General features: G+C 25.4%; 1 long non-coding RNA gene across 1 annotated transcript; it reads right to left on the bottom strand.

Annotated features, from left to right (window-relative positions):
* Nucleotides 1-1,464: 1,464 nt before the first annotated feature.
* On the bottom strand, nucleotides 1,465-3,388 carry LOC135926483 (uncharacterized). Its single transcript, XR_010571892.1, has 3 exons — nucleotides 3,069-3,388; nucleotides 1,849-1,942; nucleotides 1,465-1,725 (listed from the first exon to the last, which is right to left on the bottom strand). It is a non-coding gene; the product is annotated as an uncharacterized LOC135926483 (long non-coding RNA).
* Nucleotides 3,389-16,510: the final 13,122 nt, after the last annotated feature.

The raw sequence follows: 16,510 nt of genomic DNA, 5'->3' as shown, positions 1-16,510 counted from the left end.
TGAAAACCTTTTACGCGATAAATCCGGTTACCTTGAAATTTATGCTACTGTATCCCTTGCTAGGGAGCTTTGCGAAATATGGGAAATGGAAATTTTGGTATGGTAAAGCTTTGAGACATTACCTAGTTAATAGTCCTTAAAGCATAAGAAGAAATTGCTGAAATATAAAGCCAACCTTAAAATGTTAAATAAAAAACGAGAGAGAGTTGAGATGAATTCCACTTTAACATTCCACCCACCGTTATGTAAAATTAAGAGTGAACGGATCCATAAAGACTCTCAAATACGATAGGATTACAAGTCCCCCAGATGTGATCGGTACTCAGGAACTCTAAATGAAATTCAGATGTACAGAATACAATATAAATAAAAGAATGGTGCTCATAAATATATTGGAATATTTTATTTTCCTCTTTCCGAAGCCTCTATACTTAATATACATCCACTCAATAAAACCTCATAATATATCCTACCATAAAGAATTGACTTTCAGTATTTGTACCTCATTGGAATAATGTACGTTATACTTACGTTATATCTTAATCTCCTCTTTAATCCTGTTTACAGAGAGGAGATTGTATCACTTTTAAAAAAATCTGATAAACATTTCAAAAATAGAGTATGTACAAACAAAATATTAGTATTACCTATGTTTCAATGTTTTAAATCAATAGAAATTTATGGTAAATTTGATTTATACTTGAAAAAATCAACTTTAAAAAAGAAAAGCTTTTACATTTTAAAAGCGGACAAATAATTTTTGAAATAATCTGGAAAGGGAACCTTTAGGGAAGGGAAATTTAGTCAACATTATTGAAAAAAAGTTTTTCTTCATGTACACTTTTAATGAAATCATCTATGTATCATTATATGCCTTTGGTGCTACTATAAAAAAGGGATTATACATACTAAAATCTAAGATTTTACAGATAAATAAAAATTGATAACTCTCAACGTTATATTATCATTATCGGTAAAAGAAAGGTAAAATTAATGAATGTTTTTTATAGTTTCAGAGAAATTAATATAAATATGATTCTAACGAATGAGATATTATATATGTAAAGATTTTATTTTAATACTTTTAAATATATAAGGATCAAATAATAATAATTAAAATCGTAATTAAATGTTTACATAATTTATTTTATACTTTAACTATCGTTTAGATTTTAGAATGATATAGTATGATAATAATTTTATATATTAAAATATAATTTAAAATTCAATAAACGCCAACTTGCGGATTGTATATTATTAAAATATATTTTAATTTTAATCGAAAAATTAAATAAATTTAAAATGAGAAAATTAAACACCATCTTTTTCTCTCACGATTTTATTTTATTTCTTTAATTGTTTGTGTTACATCTAACACTAATTTTGTCGTCTTCTTATAACTTATTAGACTAGTTTGGGTTAATTACACGATAAAATATTTATAATTTTATTTCTATAATGTACTCTTTATAATCAAAATTATTTTATATAAAAAAAATTCGTCATAAAAAAATTCTCTTTTTTACGCGAAAAAAAAATTAACTAAAAAACAATTTTTTCTTTTTCAAATAAAAATAAATTACAACCTTCACATTATCTCTTTTTCATATATAAAAATACAATATATCTTTGACCTACCTCATTTCTTTTTCATATAAAAATACAATATATCTTTAACATCATTTCTTTTTCATATAAAAATACGATATATCTTTGACCTCATTTCTTTTTCATATAAAAATACGATATATCTTTAACACCATTGAATTTAAATACACATAATACTACTACAACTAACACATTCAATCAAAAAATATACAAACGAATATATGTATAATAATATTTAACTTTATTTCCCATGAATTATATTAATTTTATAATCATAATCATATCATAGAACATCACATCATAAAACATTCCATCAGCTGTAAGACAAAGCTTCCTAAAAAAAGGTTATCTTTTGTTACAAATCATAATAATTCTTTCTTTCTTTCTTTCTTTCTTTCTTTCTTTCTTTCTTTCTTTCTTTCTTTCTTCACTGAAAAAAACTATTTTCAAAAGACCCCATTTGATTGACATTTTATATATAACATTATATATATAACAAAAATACAAAACTACAACAGTTTGACTTAACAAAAATGATCCAGAATAGATAACTGTCATAAATTATAATATATTTTTTTTTATTTGAAATGTCAATCATTTGAACTTGGTTTTTATAATATTTTTTTTTACCAAGAATCATTATTTTTATTTTAAAAAAATATCATGAGATTTTTTTTTCCTTAATGTTTTTTTTGAATATTGGAAATTATTGTCTGAAATAATTCGTTTATTATAAATAATTGATTATTAAAAAAATCATATTAAATATTAGAATAAAAATATCGTGTTGTTACAAAATAACCGTCTTTAGTTAGTTCCCTTAAATTGTAATTTGAGTATAGTAAGGGATTTCAAGTAAGGTTTTATTTTTTCCCGCAGTTTTTTTTTCAATAACCATATACAAATTACATACCATTTAATCCGTGAAACATTAAAAGTTTCATTTCCATAATTGTCTCTTTCTTTTATTATTTAATTTATTTTCACTTGACACTTAATAGCAAATAAAATAAAAACTAATAAAGATTTTTACAATACAAAATTTTCATATTTATTAAAAAAAAAATTAAAGAAACTATCTTATTCTTACAAATGGACAACACACATTTTTTAACAACTAAAATAAACACTTTTAAAATGAGATATGTGTGTGAAGGTGATATAATAAATGATTATATTATCCTGTAACACAACTTCTAAATATAATATCACATTACACCTTTAAGTCCTCTTACTAAGAAAATAAAATAATTTTTACTTTAAATGTTCATCACAACAACATATTTGTTTTTCATTCACTTTATTAATAATTATGCTAATTAAGAAATGTTTCATAATTATCATTAATATTAATTCAGGTAATATTTAAACGCCAACATGCGATCTTTTTTAAATATAATCATATAAAGGTATATAAACCATGTATTAATAGATTAAATGAGATATAATTTTTATATTACTTGTTGATTTTGTTGGAATCTGTTGAAGTTGGACAGACGGGTCCCACCGTCGGGCTGGGGTAGATACTGTCCGTGTAACGAGTAATTTATGAAACTCGAATTTAATTTAATTGTAGTCGAATAATTAAAATACAAGAATTTATTTTAATCGTTAATCAAAAAATTTATTTTTCCAATATCGGACAGAAACAAGTAAAAAAATAAAAATCGATCCTGAATTTGATTTTTCGAGGTCTTTATATATATAAATTAAATAATAAAAAAAAAGAATATTAATAATCCAGGTCCATCTCGAAAACTGGCTAGAACCAGTTTTCTGGATGAAATCAAAACAGACTCGGTATACGTGAACAAAGAAAAAAAAGATATAAATGATAATGAGAAAAACACATCACTTCTAATTGAACAAAGAAAGCAAAAATATAAATGGTAATATAAAAACATATCACTAGAACAAAAAAACATAATAATTATTATAAGCTAGTTAAAACACAATAGAATCTTAGACATCAGGCCGAAATAGTATAAGTTTTATCTTTGGTCAAGATTAATAATTGCATTATAAAACTGTTATATTAGAGAATTGGAGGGGTTTGAAAATGATTCCACATTCTAAAATTGTCATGAAATCAGATTTTAAATATAAAATTTTTCATAAATAATACATGACTGTCTTTATACATATCTATTTTTGTCAACAATATAAATATGTTTATATAAATCAATAAGTGGATAAACCATATTTTACGCAATAGTAAAATAAAATGAAATTTAAACAAACATATAAACTATATTTAAACAGAAACTATTTTTGCAATTGCCGTAAAACATTAAAACTTAAAATAAATATTAAAATTAAAATACAGTGTTGTGATGATTTAATGAAACATATTGACGATTAAATTCAAACCCATTCATATAAAATTATAATATTTGCAAAAATAATTAAAATAACAAAAGGAATAATAAAAGAAATTTCAATAATGCTTTGTCTATATTTTAATTATTTTTGCAAAGATAATAATTTTTTGAATTTAATCGTCAATATGTTTCATTAAATCATCACAACACTTTAATTAACAAAAATTTTAAATTTTAGGGTCAAATTGCAAATGTAAAAATAGACAGGGAAAAAAGATCGGATAATTGTCATCTTCCCATAATGAAACTTGTATCACTTACAGAGATCTTTTACACCCCTTATTATTTTTTTATTTATATCCTTATTTACAGGATACATAAAACATGTAAAAATATTTTTATAAAATTGTTTTAAAAATTGAATTTATAACATTATATTCTAAAATAATTTTGGTTTATAATAGTTATTAAAATTATAAGTCAAAATATTTTTTATTATAATTTTGGCTACAGTTTGTAGATTAATTTATATCATTTAAAATATTTTTTGACATTTTTCTTTTTCTTCCACAGTTACTTTCTTATTTAATTATTGTTTTCTTATTTCTTTATTATCTAACTTTAAATAAAAATGTGTTATTGATTATTCTAACAAAATAGACACTGTTAAATATGTAGAATTGAACACATTTTTAAAAAGGTCTACATTAAAATTATAATCAGAAATTTTTACATTCTTTTATAAATATTTGACAGTTTTGAATAAGGGAGACTGGAGTTAGGGAAACCTCATATATTGGCAAACCACTTAATCTCGTTTTAAAATTAAAAATATTTAAGCCTAAAATTTTATCTTCATATAGCTTTTATTAGTATGATTCCATAGACAAAAAAATGCTTCATGATATTCTATTTTGAAGGGAGTAAATAAAAAAATGTTCATCATTTTATTTTGATATAGAATGTCAGTTGTTTAATTTAATTTTGCTGTATTGGATATAAAATACCGTTTGACTAAACTACAAATGCCAAGGTAAACTGCAAATGCTTAGGTAAAAATTTTTCATATATTCTCTCTTAATTGGAGCTAGGTTCATTTTCTTATTCTATAAAAACTTATAAAAAATTAAATTCTTAGATATATTCAATAATAAATGAATAAACATTAATAGATGTGATGTATTTGGATAATTTATTGATTGTAATATTATTTTAGTGTTTCGCGTAGATTTGTTATTTTATTAATTTTAGATAATATTATTTTATGGTTCAGTGTAGATTAGTTATATTATTTTATTTTAGATAATATTATTTTGTTGTTTTGAGGAATTTGTGTTTTTTTTTAATATATATATTATTTTTTTTCGCAATAAAAGAACAAAAAATAAATTATTATTTTTGTGCGTTTTCGTGTAAACATAGAAAGGAAAAAGCAAGTAAAAATATATCAAGTAAAAAAAAAAAATATAGTTATATTTAAAAATTTTTTTAATATTAATTTAATTAATTAGAGTTTATTAAACTTAGAAAAGTTGGTGGCCAAAAACTCGCGACCTTCGCGTGAACAAGCTATTAAGATTGTATTTACCCATTTGTTGGGTGATTATAGTCAGCAAGTTAAGAGTGTATTTACCTATTTGATGGGCCGTTATAGTTAGCAAGAGTTAGGTGAAAGTTTATTTACCTATTTATTGGGCGGTTATAGGCAAGAATTAGGTAAGAGCAGAGTCTACATGAGCGGGAGGGGTAGGAACAGTTTGCATCCTATTTTTTTGAGGGGGTAGGGGTAAGTTGCTTTAATGGGGGTAGGATAAATTTTTTGGCGGGTTATCTATTAAATTTTGAGATGAAATAAAACATAATTTAATGCTGTAAAAATTAATACTTTTTATTATACTATTATTATAATACAATTCATCGACTAAATCTATATATTGCAAACAATCATACACATTGTTTCCCAAATAAACTATCCTTTTAAATGTAATTTAAAAGGTTTAGATATTTCAGCAAGCTCATAATGCCATAATAATTAATTCATTGTAAATAATGGAGTTTTGATTGAATTTATTATCTAAAAAATAAATTCTTTATATTCACAAAATATCGAAAGTTGGTAGTATACACATTTGTTGAGTTGTTTCATTGAGAAAGCGATAGTGTTGGTTGTAAGTAAAAAGAGACAAACTATACGGAAGTGCTGCCCAAATTTTGGCCAGTAAAAACCAATTGTACGGAAGTGCTGCCAAAATTTTTGCGAAAATAAACCTATTAGAAACTCGCTCAAATTTTTACTAAATAAGCCAAGTTACACGGAAGTGCTGCCCAAATTCTTATATATATAAATCTATTAGACAAATTTACCCAAAATTGTAGTGAATAAGACAGTCCCACGGTGGTGAAACCTAAATCTGTTACAAGAAATTTACAAGAATTGTGTCATACATTAACCTATTAAGTGTGCATGTATATGTGCATCATTGGCTTATTTACGCTACTTATAATATCTTACTTGTTGACATTACAAATAACCAAGATTTTTATTTTGAAATTAATCATAAATTTTTTATAACGCCAGGATGAAATGTTTAAAATTTGTTAAATACTGGGAGGTTCAGTATAATATTTTTGAAGCGCTGGTTATACTATTAATATGGATATGTAGTTTAGTTTGGTGCAGGAGCAGGCGCGTAATCAATGGGGGGACCCCCCCCCATCGCAAATTTGACTGTTCTCATAAATATCATTCAGCTAATAAAAATTTTACCCCCCCCCCCCCAAAAAAAAAATTTTTACAAATATTTGAATATCAATTTTCCAACATAAAACTTATTTTTTATAAATACATTTTTTTTAAATTACCTTTCCATGTGAGTACATTAACATTATTCAAAAATATTAATAAAAGAGAAATTTTTAGTCAAAGACGATATTGAAATCAAGGTTAATGATGCTTACTACCAAGTGAATGTATGGAAATATTCTAAATACCAACCTAATTTGCTAAATACCGACCAAAATTTATTAAAATGTAATAAGATCCTTATTATTTAATCCTAGCTAATAACCCGTCAAGAATGACGGGGAATTAGAGTTATCTCATTTGAAAGGATTATGGATATTAATGGTGCCAGGTACTAAGTTAAAAGAAAATTTCATCCAATAATTCAGATTTATTACATGTAAACTTGACACCACAAATACCAGTATTATCCACCAGAGCTCCTGTTAGTCAGCATTTCTGTTCACTCCCCACCGCGTGAAGGTAGGAGATGGATTTCAGGGGAGCAAAGAAATGAAAAAAAGAAGGAAGAAATAGAAAAAAAGAGACAAAGATATGAATTATAAGAAAATATATAATAATAATTGTATATACCTCAAGACTTCACGATTATTGGGTTCCAACACATATGCATTTGTAACCAGATAAAAAATATAATATAGTAAAATTTATAATATCAAAAATTTTACTAAAAATGAGATTAAAGATATTTTCAAAATGAGAGGGATGTTAGATTATTAAGCATTCGTCTGGAATATCGATGGTTTTGCTCGATGTGGTTCGTTTTTTTTAATTTCCATGGTTGTAGCGCTTGCCCTAAAATTTCGTTGATTGTAGTTTTCTGTAAATATATTGTGTAAATTGAAAGTATAAAATAGAATTTACTGATAATGGTATCGGATCTTTGATGGTTTTGCTCAATATGATTCGTTTTTTTAATTTCCATGGTTATAGCGCTTGCCTTAAAATTTCGTTTATTGTAGTTTGCTGTAAATATATTGTGTAAATTGAAAGTATAAAATAGAATTTACTGTTAATGGTATCAGATCTTTGATGGTTTTGCTCAATATGATTCGTTTTTTTAATTTCTATGGTTGTAGCGCTTGCCCAAAATTTCGTTGATTATAGTTTGCTGTAAATATATTGTGTAAATTGAAAGTATAAAATAGAATTTACTGATAATGGTATCGGATCTTTGATGGTTTTGCTCAATATGATTCGTTTTTTTAATTTCCATGGTTATAGCGCTTGCCTTAAAATTTCGTTTATTGTAGTTTGCTGTAAATATATTGTGTAAATTGAAAGTATAAAATAGAATTTACTGTTAATGGTATCGGATCTTTGATGGTTTTGCTCAATATGATTCGGTTTTTTAATTTCCATGGTTGTAGCGCTTGCCCAAAATTTGGTTGATTGTAGTTTGCTGTAAATATATTGTGTAAATTGAAAGTATAAAATAGAATTTACTGATAATGGTATCAGATCTTTGATGGTTTTGCTCAATATGATTCATTTTTTTAATTTCCATGGTTATAGCGCTTGCCTTAAAATTTCGTTGATTGTAGTTTGCTGTAAATATATTGTGTAAATTGAAAGTATAAAATAGAATTTACTGATAATGGTATCGGATCTTTGATGGTTTTGCTCAATATGATTCGTTTTTTTAATTTCCATGGTTGTAGCGCTTGCCCAAAATTTCGTTGATTGTAGTTTGCTGTAAATGTATTGTGTAAATTGAAAGTATAAAATAGAATTTACTGATAATGTTATCAGATCTTTGATGGTTTTGGTCAATATGATTCGTTTTTTTAATTTCCATGGTTATAGCGTTTACCTTAAAATTTCGTTGATTGTAGTTTGCTGTAAATATATTGTGTAAATTGAAAGTATAAAATAGAATTTACTGATAATGGTATCGGATCTTTGATGGTTTTGCTCAATATGATTCGTTTTTTTAATTTCCATGGTTGTAGCGCTTGCCCAAAATTTCGTTGATTGTAGTTTGCTGTAAATATATTGTGTAAATTGAAAGTATAAAATAGAATTTACTGATAATGGTATCAGATCTTTGATGGTTTTGCTCAATATGATTCGTTTTTTTAATTTCCATGGTTGTAGCGCTTGCCCAAAATTTCGTTGATTGTAGTTTGCTGTAAATATATTGTGTAAATTGAAAGTATAAAATAGAATTTACTGATAATGGTATCGGATCTTTGATGGTTTTGCTCAATGGGGTATCGTTATTAATTTGTAGCTACAGAATTTAATATGTCCTGATATACGACATTAAGAGTAAATACTCTATTATCATTCAAAAGTTTGCCCTGGTTTTTTGTAGGTAATATCTTAATTTTTATATTTTTTTTAAATCTGCAACGTGTTAGAGCGACATAGAGCTTCTTATATAGCACATTAGGGTGTTATACAAAAAAGTTTTTCCAGAACCACCAGGACCATCAATATAAAAACAACGCTGAGCAAAATCATTATTTTCGATAGATTGAACGATTAAATCAAAAGATGATTTTTGTAAAAGATTTAATTTAGAAATCATTTCCAATGCTTTAGCTGCCTTAAGTTCAATATTATAAATATCATTTTCAACTGTTGTAGTAGGAACAGGCAAATTAAAATTATTTAGATGAAAACCATGGTCACGCAAAACTTTTTCTATATCTGATAAGGCCATATTAATTGCAAAAGAATCTGTATGGGTATGTGCGAAATCTTCTATCATATATTTTTTAAATTTTTCCCAGACAACCGTATACATCCTTGTAATTATATTTTTTTTTCTTTGCCTTGGTTTCTAATTATTAACGCTGAAAATATAATGATATGGTATATTGGAATATAAATATTGACGGGCATTAACGTTGAGCATTAAACTTTAATAATAGATATTTTTTATAAGGAATAACGTATCGATTATCGACAGGCTTACCTCCGACATGAATAAAACCCTTATCTCTACGTTGATAAAATGGATATCCGTTAGGATTGTGTTGAGATTCTTTTAGAAAATATTTCAGAAATTAGTTACAATATCATATAATAAGAGTTTGACATTTTTATCTGGGATTTCAGCTCGAACAAAATTATCTATACACTTAGCTGTTTCAATTTTATTATTTTCATGTAATATAATGAGCATATGAGCATGAGGTAATCCTCTCTTTTGAAATTCTATGGTATAAACGTATGCCGAACATTTGCCAAATAAATCTTTTTAATAATATCGTGTAATAATTTAGATAATTTTAAATGAAAAACTCTAGCTTATAAATCAGGTCTATCCGAAGGGTTCTGGCTTTTATAAAGATTTTCCTTAATTTCCCTCCAATTGGGATTGCATGTAAATGTTATAAATAAATCCGGCTTACCAAACTTAGAAACGATTGCCATAGTGTCATAATATCGTTCACGCATGTTTCTATCGGACCCCTGAAAAGAAGAAGGCAAAATAACGGCTCTTCCTAAAGGTAAATTAGTATTATCGGATGCTTTCGAAATATGATCCATAAGACCTGAATATTCCTCTACACGTTGGTTGGTTTAATTTTATATAATTCAAATTATTAGCTTCGACTTGGAGATAAGAATCAACAACATACTGATGAAATAATCGCCCAGCATAAAGAATAGGATTAAAAGTGTTTGCACGAATAGCTAACCTTGATATTTTAAATTGTAACAGTTATATTTGATCTTGTTCCCTTGTTAAAAGACCCATTAAATTTCATATCCGTATGCCATCCATGATCATCATAAGGAAATAGTAAAGGATACACCATAGGATCTAAATTTGGGCTAAGAATATTTAAGAAAACTAAATTTAAATCATTTCGTGGGTAAACTTTATCATCGCGTTGAAAAGGTGGTTCTCCATCATCGTTATTAAAAATCATTGCTACTTCATCAATAGTAGGATTATTATATCTTCTTCTATCATTGGCACGATCACGGCGAAAATATTTACCTTTGATATAGGACGGTTTTCTAACCGAGCTTTCATTTCTTCGGCCTTCTCAACCTCACCCAATGTTTTAAAGCTAATAGCATATGGATTTATTTGACGAATTAAAATATCAAGTTTTTTTAATAAATTAATATCACAGGCTGAATTTTCTTTTAAAAGTAAACGATTTTCAATGGCCTGAGATGTTTCAAGAACATATAATTGTGCATATTTTGGGGAAACGCCATTAGGAGGATATAAATGTGATGTTCGATGGTAAATTTGACCATGAACCCTAAAACAGTATGGGCCTTTATTTAATAAATTATCATTTTTAGCCCCCATCGAAGCAAAAGCCAAGGAACTGTTGTATGACCGGATATTCTGCGAGAAATTTTTATAATAATGATTGTCTAAATTTGAAAGTAAATCTTTTAAAAAATCTGGATATTGTAGAGTAGAGAAAACAATAAAACACGACCTTTGTGACAGCAATTTTTAAATTTTCCATCAGATGGTTTTTCAGAAATAAAATTAAATGCATTACAATATGTGCATAGAATATTTAATGGCCCACAGTAATGTTCAACTTGCCTTTGATTTTCACTGCTTATACAATTTGAAGTATCATCAAAATAGTTGTATGTTTAAGCTATAAGACTTTGCTTGTGGCGTTTCTTGCTACGACTAGGTGCCTCTCTCTTTCTAGCTTTCTCCTTAAAAAATATATAAATTAATTTACTGCACCACATAGTACTTTGATTAAAAATAGTATAAATTTTAAGAGTTAATACAATAATTATATAAATGCCTAATCATCAGCATAAAACTCTTTAATATTTCAACAAAAATTAAAAATGGGTTTTATTGGAAAACCCTGGTTTACAAAACTAAAATGCCTAGATATACTATAAATGCTAAGTTGCAAATTCTGTGGTAAAAAATTTATTTATACACACTACCAGAATTGAGTTTTGATTCTAGTTTAAGAAAAGGACCGAAGAAAAAGAAATAATCAACGTATCAAAAAATTATAAACCAATAAAATTTTTATTTTATATCATCAATTATTATTCATGAATTCAACTTATTTTTTTGTATAATTAGAATAAATGTATCATAAATACATTTCAATTCAGTGCTAAAATCATATAATAAAAAATAAACACATAGAATTGGTGTTATGGATATTATAGTGCTGCAAAATTTTAAAAAAATATTACTGTATGGGATGTTGAAGCAATTTCTTCTTGATTTTGATTGATTTTGGGTAATATAAAAAGCCTCTTTTGGTTTTGCTAAAATCATATGTATATAATTAAATAAAAAGTAAACACATTGAATTGATATTAAAAAATATCAAAGAAAAAGAAATAATCAACGTATCAAAAAATTATAAACCAATAAATTAAATTTTATTTTATATCATCAATATATAATCTTACATTTCAATTCAGTGCTAAAATCATATAATAAAATTAAACACATAGAATTGATATTAAATTGTGGATATTATAGTGCTGCAAAATTTAAAAAAATATATAAGTTAATTTACATAGAATTGATATTAAATTGTGGATATTATAGTGCTGCAAAATTTAAAAAAAAATATAAATTAATTTACTATAGTTGAAGCAATTTGTTCTTGATTTTGATTGATTTTAGGTAATATAAAAAGCATATTTGTGTTTAATTTTTTGTGCTTTTTATAAATTTAAAGTATTGTGTAACATTACTAATATGCTGTGAATCTTTTTTAATATCAATTCGATGTGTTTACTTATTATTAAATTATATACATATGATTTTAGCAAAACCAAAATAAAGCACATTTTTATTAAATTAAATTTACTGATGTTGATGATGGTATCATATCTTTGATGTGCTCTATGTGGTCTTTGTGTAAATTCCCTGATTTAAATGGTGTAAATTGAAAGTATAAAAAATAAAATACTAATGATGATGATCGTACAATGGTAGAGTATCTTTGATGGTTTTGCTTGATTGTGGCCACGGTTTATTTGCTAGTCTACAAATAAATTGTGTAAAGTGTCTATGATGGTTAATCTCGATTTGCTCGTAAAATAAAGCTGTAAAAAAATATATATTAATTTTGTATAATTTTATATAGCTGTTTATAATGTATTTCAATTAAGTTTAATGTTGGTTCAAATTGTTGGTTCAATATTATGAATTATAATGAGGATTCAAATATAATGTTATTTTAGATGGAGCTAATTAATATGTAGATTAAAATTAAAATTTTACATAACTTAGATTCTTCAGAATTTGTTAATATTAGGTAAATCTAATTATGAAACGCTTCCAATTTAAATGGTACAAACCTCCAATAATTAAAGATGAAATAGAGTATTAAATTATATATTAACAAAAATATAATCCACTATGATTAGTAACTAATTTATATGTATTAATTAATTTACTGATGTTGATGATGGTAACATGTGCTTGCTCTATGTGGTGTTTGTGTAAATTCCTCCATAGATTTACCAAATAAATTTTTTTTATTTATATCGAACAATAATTCATTTAATTTCAATTTAAAAACACGGGCTATTAAATCTGGTCTATCTGTAGGACTAGTGTTGTTAAACGGCTAAGCCGAGTCGACTTAACTATGACTCGAGCATAGTTTCTAGTCGATAAAACAGCTCAGGCTCGAGTCGACTAAATGAGCCGCATTAGTCGGCTCATTTAGTCGGCTCATTTAGTCGGCTCACTTAGTCGGCTCGCTTAGTCGGCTCACTTAGTCGGCTCATTTAGTCGGCTCACTTAGTCGGCTCATTTAGTCGGCTCGCTTAGTCGGCTCACTTAGTGGACTCAGAGGTTAGCTTGAGTTTAATTTAAATTTAGAGTCCAAATTTATTTTTATGTTATTGAGATATTTTAAATAATAATGTAGAATTTTATTTATTTATTTTTAGTGAATAATTTATTTTATTTATATTTAATGTTAATATTTTATTATTATCAAACAAAAAATTTTTTTAACTTTTATTTCAAATATGTTTTGATCTTATAATAAAAATGGATTTATTTATTTGATTTTTTTTAAATAAAAAAAAATTCATATTTTCGTCGAGCTAAAAATTTTAAGCAAAAAATAATTTTTGAACAAAAATATTGAAACATATTTTGTTGATTTTTTATTAATTTTTAACTTTTTTAAGAAATACTTTTGTTAATTTTATCATAAATAAATAATCTTTTAGGTCAAATCCTATAGTTTTTTTATATTATTTTCAAGTTTATTATTAGAGGTGGCTTTTTCTAAATATTTTTTTAATAAATATATTTATATTTTAAGAATATTAAAAGAGGTGGTTTTTCTAAATTATTTTTTTATTAATATTTATGTCAAACTTTTTTTTAATGCCGCAATTGTCATATGCGTTATTTTTTAAGATTTTTGGACACAAAAGGGTTATAATATAATTTATATTGTAAAGATATAATATTATAAATTCAATGAAGATGTTCCCTGGAAAAATGATAATTAACATAATAGGTAGGTATATTTTTGAACATATAAGATTTTTTTGTGACGCTAATGGGCAAAAATATGTTTCTTTAACAGGTAAAATTTAATGTAGATGTACCCTAGATAAATGACAATTGTCATAATAGTTATTTTTAAAGTTTTTTAAATTTTTTTGACGTAAATAGGCTAAAATAAGTACTGCTAACATGTCTAAATAAAACTTCAGTGAAGATGTACCCTAGAAAAGTAACAATTGTCATAATCGTTGTTTTTAAAGTTTTTCGAATTTTTTTGACGTAAATGGGCTAAAATAAGCATTGCTAACATTATTAAATAAAATTTTAGTGGAGATGTACCATAGATAAGTGACAATTGTCATAATCGTTGTTTTTCAAGTTTTCGAATTTTTTTGACGTAAATGGGCTAAAATAAGCATTGCTAACATGTTTAATTAAAATTTTAGTGGAGATGTACCATAGATAAGTGACAATTGTCATAATCGTTGTTTTTAAAGGATTTTTTTTGACGTAATTGGGCTAAAATAAGCATTGCTGACAATTGTCGCATTAAAAAAAAGTTTGACATAAATATTAATAAAAAATAGAAATAAATTAAAAAGGAATAACTAAAATAAATAAAAGTTAAAGAAAAATTGACAAAAATTTAAAAAATATTATGATTTTCTTAATACATCTTCACTAAATTTTTATTTAAACATGTTAGCAATGCTTATTTTAGCCCAATTACGTCAAAAAAATTCCTTTAAAAACAACGATTATGACAATTGTCACTTATCTATGGTACATCTCCACTAAAATTTTATTTAATAATGTTAGCAATGCTTATTTTAGCCCAATTACGACAAAAAAATTCGAAAAACTTTAAAAACAACGATTATGACAATTGTCACTTATCTAAGGTACATCTCCACTAAAATTTTATTTAAACATGTTAGCAATGCTTATTTTAGCAAAAATTCGAAAAACTTTAAAGATAAAGATTATGACAATTGTCACTTATCTATGGTACATCTCCACTAAAATTTTATTTAAACATGTTAGCAATGCTTATTTTAGCCCATTTACGTCAAAAAAATTCGAAAAACTTTAAAAACAACGATTATGACAATTGTCACTTATCTATGGTACATCTCCACTAAAAATTTATTTAATAATGTTAGCAATGCTTATTTTAGCCCAATTACGACAAAAAAATTCGAAAAACTTTAAAAACAACGATTATGACAATTGTCACTTATCTATGGTACATCTCCACTAAAATTTTATTTAAACATGTTAGCAATGCTTATTTTAGCAAAAATTCGAAAAACTTTAAAGATAAAGATTATGACAATTGTCACTTATCTATGGTACATCTCCACTAAAATTTTATTTAAACATGTTAGCAATGCTTATTTTAGCCCATTTACGTCAAAAAAATTCGAAAAACTTTAAAAACAACGATTATGACAATTGTCATTTATCTATGGTACATCTCCACTAAAAATTTATTTAATAATGTTAGCAATGCTTATTTTAGCCCAATTACGACAAAAAAATTCGAAAAACTTTAAAAACAACGATTATGACAATTGTCACTTATCTATGGTACATCTCCACTAAAATTTTATTTAAACATGTTAGCAATGCTTATTTTAGCCCAATTACGACAAAAAAATTCGAAAAACTTTAAAAACAGATTATGACAATTGTCACTTATCTATGGTACATCTCCACTAAAATTTTATTTAATAATGTTAGCAATGCTTATTTTAGCCCAATTACGACAAAAAAATTCGAAAAACTTTAAAAACAACGATTATGACAATTGTCACTTATCTATGGTACATCTCCACTAAAATTTTATTTAAACATGTTAGCAATGCTTATTTTAGCAAAAATTCGAAAAACTTTAAAGATAAAGATTATGACAATTGTCACTTATCTATGGTACATCTCCACTAAAATTTTATTTAAACATGTTAGCAATGCTTATTTTAGCCCATTTACGTCAAAAAAATTCGAAAAACTTTAAAAACAACGATTATGACAATTGTCACTTATCTATGGTACATCTCCACTAAAATTTTATTTAATAATGTTAGCAATGCTTATTTTAGCCCAATTACGACAAAAAAATTCGAAAAACTTTAAAAACAACGATTATGACAATTGTCACTTATCTATGGTACATCTCCACTAAAATTTTATTTAAACATGTTAGCAATGCTTATTTTAGCAAAAATTCGAAAAACTTTAAAGATAAAGATTATGACAATTGTCACTTATCTATGGTACATCTCCACTAAAATTTTATTTAATAATGTTAGCAATGCTTAT

Source organism: Gordionus sp. m RMFG-2023, chromosome 3 (assembly GCF_954871325.1).
Source record: "Gordionus sp. m RMFG-2023 chromosome 3, tfGorSpeb1-WG-v2, whole genome shotgun sequence".
NCBI lineage: Eukaryota > Metazoa > Nematomorpha > Gordioida > Chordodea > Parachordodidae > Gordionus > Gordionus sp. m RMFG-2023.
This window is presented reverse-complemented; position numbering and strand designations above follow the sequence as displayed.